At 32.8% G+C, this 5,785-nt stretch overlaps 1 protein-coding gene across 4 annotated transcripts in view; it reads left to right on the top strand.

Annotated features, from left to right (window-relative positions):
- The window catches only part of Clock (clock circadian regulator), a 125,658-nt gene that overhangs the window by 506 nt on the left and 119,367 nt on the right, over positions 1-5,785 (top strand). For 3 of the 4 annotated variants that reach the window (XM_010640278.1, XM_010640277.1, XM_010640275.1), the window contains exon 2: positions 331-408. The gene's annotated coding sequence lies outside the window, so the exon portion shown is untranslated. Of the gene's footprint in view, positions 1-193; positions 409-5,785 lie in introns of those variants that run through there. The other variant, XM_019209965.2, reaches the window with a different exon arrangement.

Below are 5,785 nucleotides of genomic sequence, written 5' to 3'. Positions count from 1 at the left end.
TCGCCGTGGCGGCCGGCCGTCTAGGTCCCTTTCCGCCTGCGGAGCTGGCCTCCCGGGAGATGGTCCTGGCTCTCGGGCAGTGCGTGCAGTCCCCTGAGCGCAGAGCCGCGGGGTCCGTGTTCCTGAGGGTATTCCTCGTTGCTGTGGAAGCCGTCCGGTTGAGAGTAGTCTGGAAAATCCTTCAGAAAGAGAGAAAGAGGTCTTGGCCTCTGACCTGGCAAATGACAGATCAACTCGTGCCGTAGTTTTGTACTATTAGAATGCCACTGTATATGATTTAAGACTTTCTAGCCTTCTTCTCAAAAACAGAAACAATGTTTTCTTTTATAGCAAAAGAAAAGCACAAGAAATAAACTTGCAGTCATTGTTAATTCGGCTAGCGTGCTGATCCCCGAAATCAAAGTGAAGGTAATCACGCTTGTTTATTGCATTCTGATTGATAGCTTTAAGTGATCAGAGCAAAAACTGTGACGTTTTTCCCCTACGTATTTGAAAATAAAGTCTTAAAAAGGTGTCTGAAAGGTATTCCTTAGGACACCTCAAATCTGGTTTGTTTTATAATCTTGTTGGAGGAGGGAAATTATTGTGTGAAGTAGTTGACTAAACAGAATGACATTTAAGGTTGATTAGTCTGAAGAAGGTAGACTGAAAATGTGGTACGACTAGTTGTGATCAGGGATGAAGAAAAAGAATGAGGAAGCTTTCTGTGTACTGACGGAATGATCTCAAAAATTTGTCAGAATGAACAAAGCAAGGTGTAGAACAGCATGAATAGTGTTTTCTGTGTCAGGGGTGTAACAGTGGGGTTAAACTTGTTTCCTTTGCTATGTATGATGATCTTGGGAAAATGAGTACTGGAAAACTGATGGGAAAAGGAGAAGTCATCTGACAAGGGAAGGGTGGGAAAGAGATACACCATATGTACGTATTTTTAAAATTTTTATAACCACATTGTGAATTAATAAAGTAGTTTAAACAAAAATCCATCTCCCTAAGATAATTTAAGTAGTTTTTGTTGCCTAATTTATGATGATTTTGATCCTTTTCACTTAATGATTTCTCTTAATATTAAACAGCAACAAAGTATAGGATAACTTCGGCTATTTATATTCAAGTTTTAAGATGCAGACGTCACAGACAAATTTATTTTTTAAAGATGTATTTTTTTCTAGCTAAAATATTTAACGATGCTGTACACATTTGGCATAATGATTGAGTTATGCTGCTTTAAGAATATAGTTTGTGTTCCTCGTTTATTTTTTTCAGTAGTTATAACTGTATAAAAGTTTATTTCTATTGGCCTCCATTAGAATTGTAAAATTGATTGTATGGGTTTGTGTGCTTTTCATTTGGGGAAAGTTTCTTTCCCTTAAGAAAATCAGGGTGTGTGTGTGTGTGTGTATGTGTGTAGTTTCTTATGAAAAATAAAACGGAGAGGCTATGTTCTGATGGTGCAAAAAACAAACATTTTTAAGATTGTGGTAAGCATTGTATTAATGATTTCATAGCTTAGGTAGCTTAATCTTTTTCATGAGATTAGGATTGAAAAGCAGGTTAATAGAATAGGTAAGATTTTAGGGAGGGCAAACTCAAACTCCCTCTGGTGACTAATATAATATAGTCAGAGTAGTTAATAGTGGATAACGGGGGCATTTTAGTATTTATTTTGTAAGCTGAAATACTTACATTATTTGTTTGATAGGTAGGTTTTGTAGTAGCCAAACTAGTACAAAATGACTTTTATTTTTCATTTGAACTCTATAGATCTATCTGTATAATCTTTAACAAATGAAATCACATTTCAAATTTTTATTTTAAATTTTATTCATAAAATTACAAAAGTAAACTGTTCATGAAAAATTAAAACAACTCGATATATTTATAAGTTTAAACTTTCTTTGCATATTTCCACTTCTACTCACATCTTTCTCTAGAGATAACTCCTTTTAATATTGGTGTACTTCCTTCAAGTATGCACTTAGAAATACTGTATGTCCTTTTCAGTGTTGAACACTGATTTGTTCTTGGTGACTGCTCTGTCAGTTTATCTGTATTCTGAGCTTTTAACTACCCACAGGGCAAGGTAGTAACCCAGTCGGTGTCAAAAAGTTTAACATAGTATGTACACCTTAGGGCACATTTATTTTTTTTTCACCAGTGAGGGGCCAACTTGATGTAAGGCATTTGTAGTTGTGGGGAGGCAAAAATGTTTGTCTGGTATAGATTGAAGTGAGCATAAAAACTTTGTTTATATGGCTTTTATGTAAGATTCTTTGAAGCCCAAGATACTGGGTCTTCTTTGGTTTTAGGGGAGAAGGAGCTCTTTGTTGTGGCTTATTCTTAACTGACTACCGATGAGTACAGTGCATCTTTCCTACTTCCCCAGACAATACCTTTCTAAAGTTCGAAAGGGGCCTTTTGTTATTCTGGTTTCAAAACCAAGCTACAAAGAATTTTGAAGTCTTTATTCTTTTTAGGTGACAGAATGCAGAAAATTTGAAGCTTTAATAGTTTTTACTACTATGTAGGATACATAGATGGAGTATAATTGATTCTGCAGTGCAGTTGAGTTTAATGAGTTTGAACTCTAATATGGTTCAATGAACAGTATGTTCTTGTAATTATAATACAAGGACAGATTTTTAGAAGAAAATATAGTATTTAAGTATGAGACTATTTCCAGCTTTTTATTTTATGTTTTGTGAGTTAATTTTTGAGGGAGAATATTTATCAACCTTTTAGTTAAGAAATAATAGAATAAACATTACTCAGATTTTAGCTCTTAATGTGAAGGAGTTGCATCCTTATAGCAGTTATCTGTGAAACTGATGGCTATTTTAATGTTTTTTGTTTTGGGGTTTTTGTTTTGTTTTGTTTTGTTTTTTTGAGACAGGGTATCACTATGTAGTTGAGACTGACGTGGAACTCACTGTGTAGCCCAGGCTGGTCTCCAACTCACAGCGATCCTCCTGCATCAGCCTCCCAAGTGCTGGGATTACAGGCATGCGCCACTACGCCTGACATTATGTTGGTTTCTTTAAAGCTTTCTCACTGGAAAGAGCCATTTCCTGTTTTATTTCATAATTACACTATTGTCTGTGAAATCATTAGGTTTTATATTTATTAAATTGGGACATTAATCAGTTAACTGTTGTCTATCATCAAATATGTCAGGCAGTATTAAGAGAAAGATATTTGTGTCCCATTCTTCTCTAAAAGCATATATTTAATGTCACCTCTCTCTCACATTTTTATTTCTGTTGCTGTGTCAAATGTTTATTTCCTGTGCATATTTTAACAAAACCACAACATTGTGAGAATATATTCAAAGTTAACAATGTATAGCAAAAGTTTTGTGTGTGTATGTCTAGTTCCATATAGTTCTCTGCAGATGTATAAAGTAAAATATATTTTTAAGTGTAGTTTCTGTAGGCATTACACTAGTGGACATTATATTGTCACCTGAATCAAATTCTGAATGGAGTTACATGAATTATATGTTCCTCTTAAATGTCAGAGTTACTAATTGACTGTTTCATTATATAATAGCATTTATATTTGTAAGTTGCTATACAGCCATTTGTTAATAGCTCTATTATGTGTCATTTCCATGAATTAAGTGGAATTAAACAGGGATTAAAATTTGTTTTTCTCTTGTTATTATTATGTTAAATTACCTTAACTTTGTTTTTAAAAATATAGTTTTAACTCGAGTTATTACTTTAGTTGTGTATTTCACAAAGAAGTAATTCTGCTTTTTATTTTGAATATCAGATAGCTACAAAGAGATTTTTAAGGCTTGTAAAAGTGCATTTTTATGACTTTAGATTTTTATAAAATGTTTGCTATTTTTCAGAAACTTTATTTTTACAGTAAGGTCAAATGTTAAGACAAAATTTTCCCTCTTTAGAGAATTTACATTTAATTAAGTCTTTACCTTTTAAATCTCATTGTAAATAGTGAAAAAAATAGGTTAATTCACATTCAAAATTTTGTGTGCTAAAACTATATTAAAATATGGTTTTATGTAAATAAATTAACTCTCCTTTTTTCTTAATCTCTTCTCAGTTATAAAAATGGCACATCCCACTGTAGAAAATTTAGGAAACACTAAAAAAATACAGATTAAATTTTAAAAATAGTGGAAACCCTACCACTGAGAATACTCAATTTTATATCTCCTTGAATATCTTTTTCTTGCATCCTCATCAGCCATTACTGTATATTAAGTGTAGGTACACTGACAGACATATAGGCTTAGAATGGATCCACTGTAGTGCAAAGTGTTCTACTTAATAGTGAATCATCAACATATTTTCATGTCAATATTTCTCTCCAACAGTATTATTTTTAATAACCATATAGTATTTTTCTGCACTTTTGTAATTTACCATTGTTTCTTGGATACAAGTTTTCAATTTATAAACTAATACAAAATCAGTGGATACTTTAAAAATATCAATAGGATAGTCTTTGAAAGAATTAAAATTCAAATAGAATGATACTGAATTTCTAAGGATAACATGATTAAACAGAAACTGTGCTTTTTGCTGAAAAAAATGCTGTAAGTGTAATAAGTCATCTAATAATGATCCTTAATGATGAAATGAATCCGAGATTTTTTGTGATGATATATTTACTTCTAAAGTATGTTTTGTTTCAATTCTGTTAAACTAACTTTGCATTTCACAAACATAAATCATTTGAGTAGTTTGACAGTCTGTGACAGTCTGAACACACAAAGTTTGAGCTCTAACATTTGTTAAAGTGGGCTAAGTTCAAAGCAACTTTTTAAAAAATTTTAAAAATTGCGTGAGAAACACTTCCTTAAATGGAAAACTGAAACACTAACAAATAATCCTTTACCATCCAGGGGATTGTCATTAGCTTTATGTATTTCTGTGACATTTTATTCAACTCCAGGGTATATAATACTAATGTATGCTATATTCTCCAGTTTAAATTGGGAGGGGGAAAAAAACTTCAAGAGAAAGTAGATAGGGTCTTCAGGTTTGATACAGTAATGTTAATGCATTGTCTATTCTTGGAAATTAAACTGTTATTTTTAATATTGACTTCCTTTTTAAAGCTTTATAAGGAAACTGAAAAATTTTTAGGTGCTTACTATTTTTTCTCTATTCTCAGTGGCATGAACTACTTGTTGAATTATTTGTTTTATTCTGAGTTGAGCTTGCATATTATTTGAAACTTAGTAGCAAAGAGCAAACTAATAAGACCTTATGCTTACTTATATTTATAGCATGATGCGGTGATTAAGAATGCAGTGTTCTGTAGCTAATCTGCTTGGTGTTCAAATCTTGGCTATATATGGCTGTGTGGCCCTATACAAATTTTATGTCTTTGATACTTCAGTTTCTCATCTGTACAGTGAGGATAGAACTGAGGATGTGGCTCAGTAGTTGGGTACACAAGGCCCTGGTTTTAATGCCCAGCACAGGGCAGGGGGTGATGAATGATAATTATTCAAACAAGTGTTTCTCATACAATTAAATGTTCAATAAATGCTAATGATTATTCCTGTTGTTTTGATAGTGTGTAGTCTAAGTAAGTTGCTTAGAGTTTTATATTTGCATAATGAGTTTTGGAAAGCTTTTTTATGTTACTAAAGATAATAAACTAGAATATGTTTCCAGGGTACATGATATTGTGTTTTCTTTTGTTTTTTTAGCCAGGATCTTATTGTATAGCCCAGGCTGGCCTCGGACTCAGCGATCCTCCTTGCCTCAACCTCCTAAATGCTGGAATTACAGGCAGGGTATATTAT

This window comes from Fukomys damarensis, unplaced genomic scaffold (assembly GCF_012274545.1).
Source record: "Fukomys damarensis isolate Sample0158 unplaced genomic scaffold, DMR_v1.0_HiC HiC_scaffold_35, whole genome shotgun sequence".
NCBI classification, from domain to species: Eukaryota; Metazoa; Chordata; class Mammalia; order Rodentia; family Bathyergidae; genus Fukomys; species Fukomys damarensis.
The sequence above is the reverse complement of the archived record's forward strand: the minus strand, read 5'-3'. Positions and strand labels throughout refer to the sequence as shown.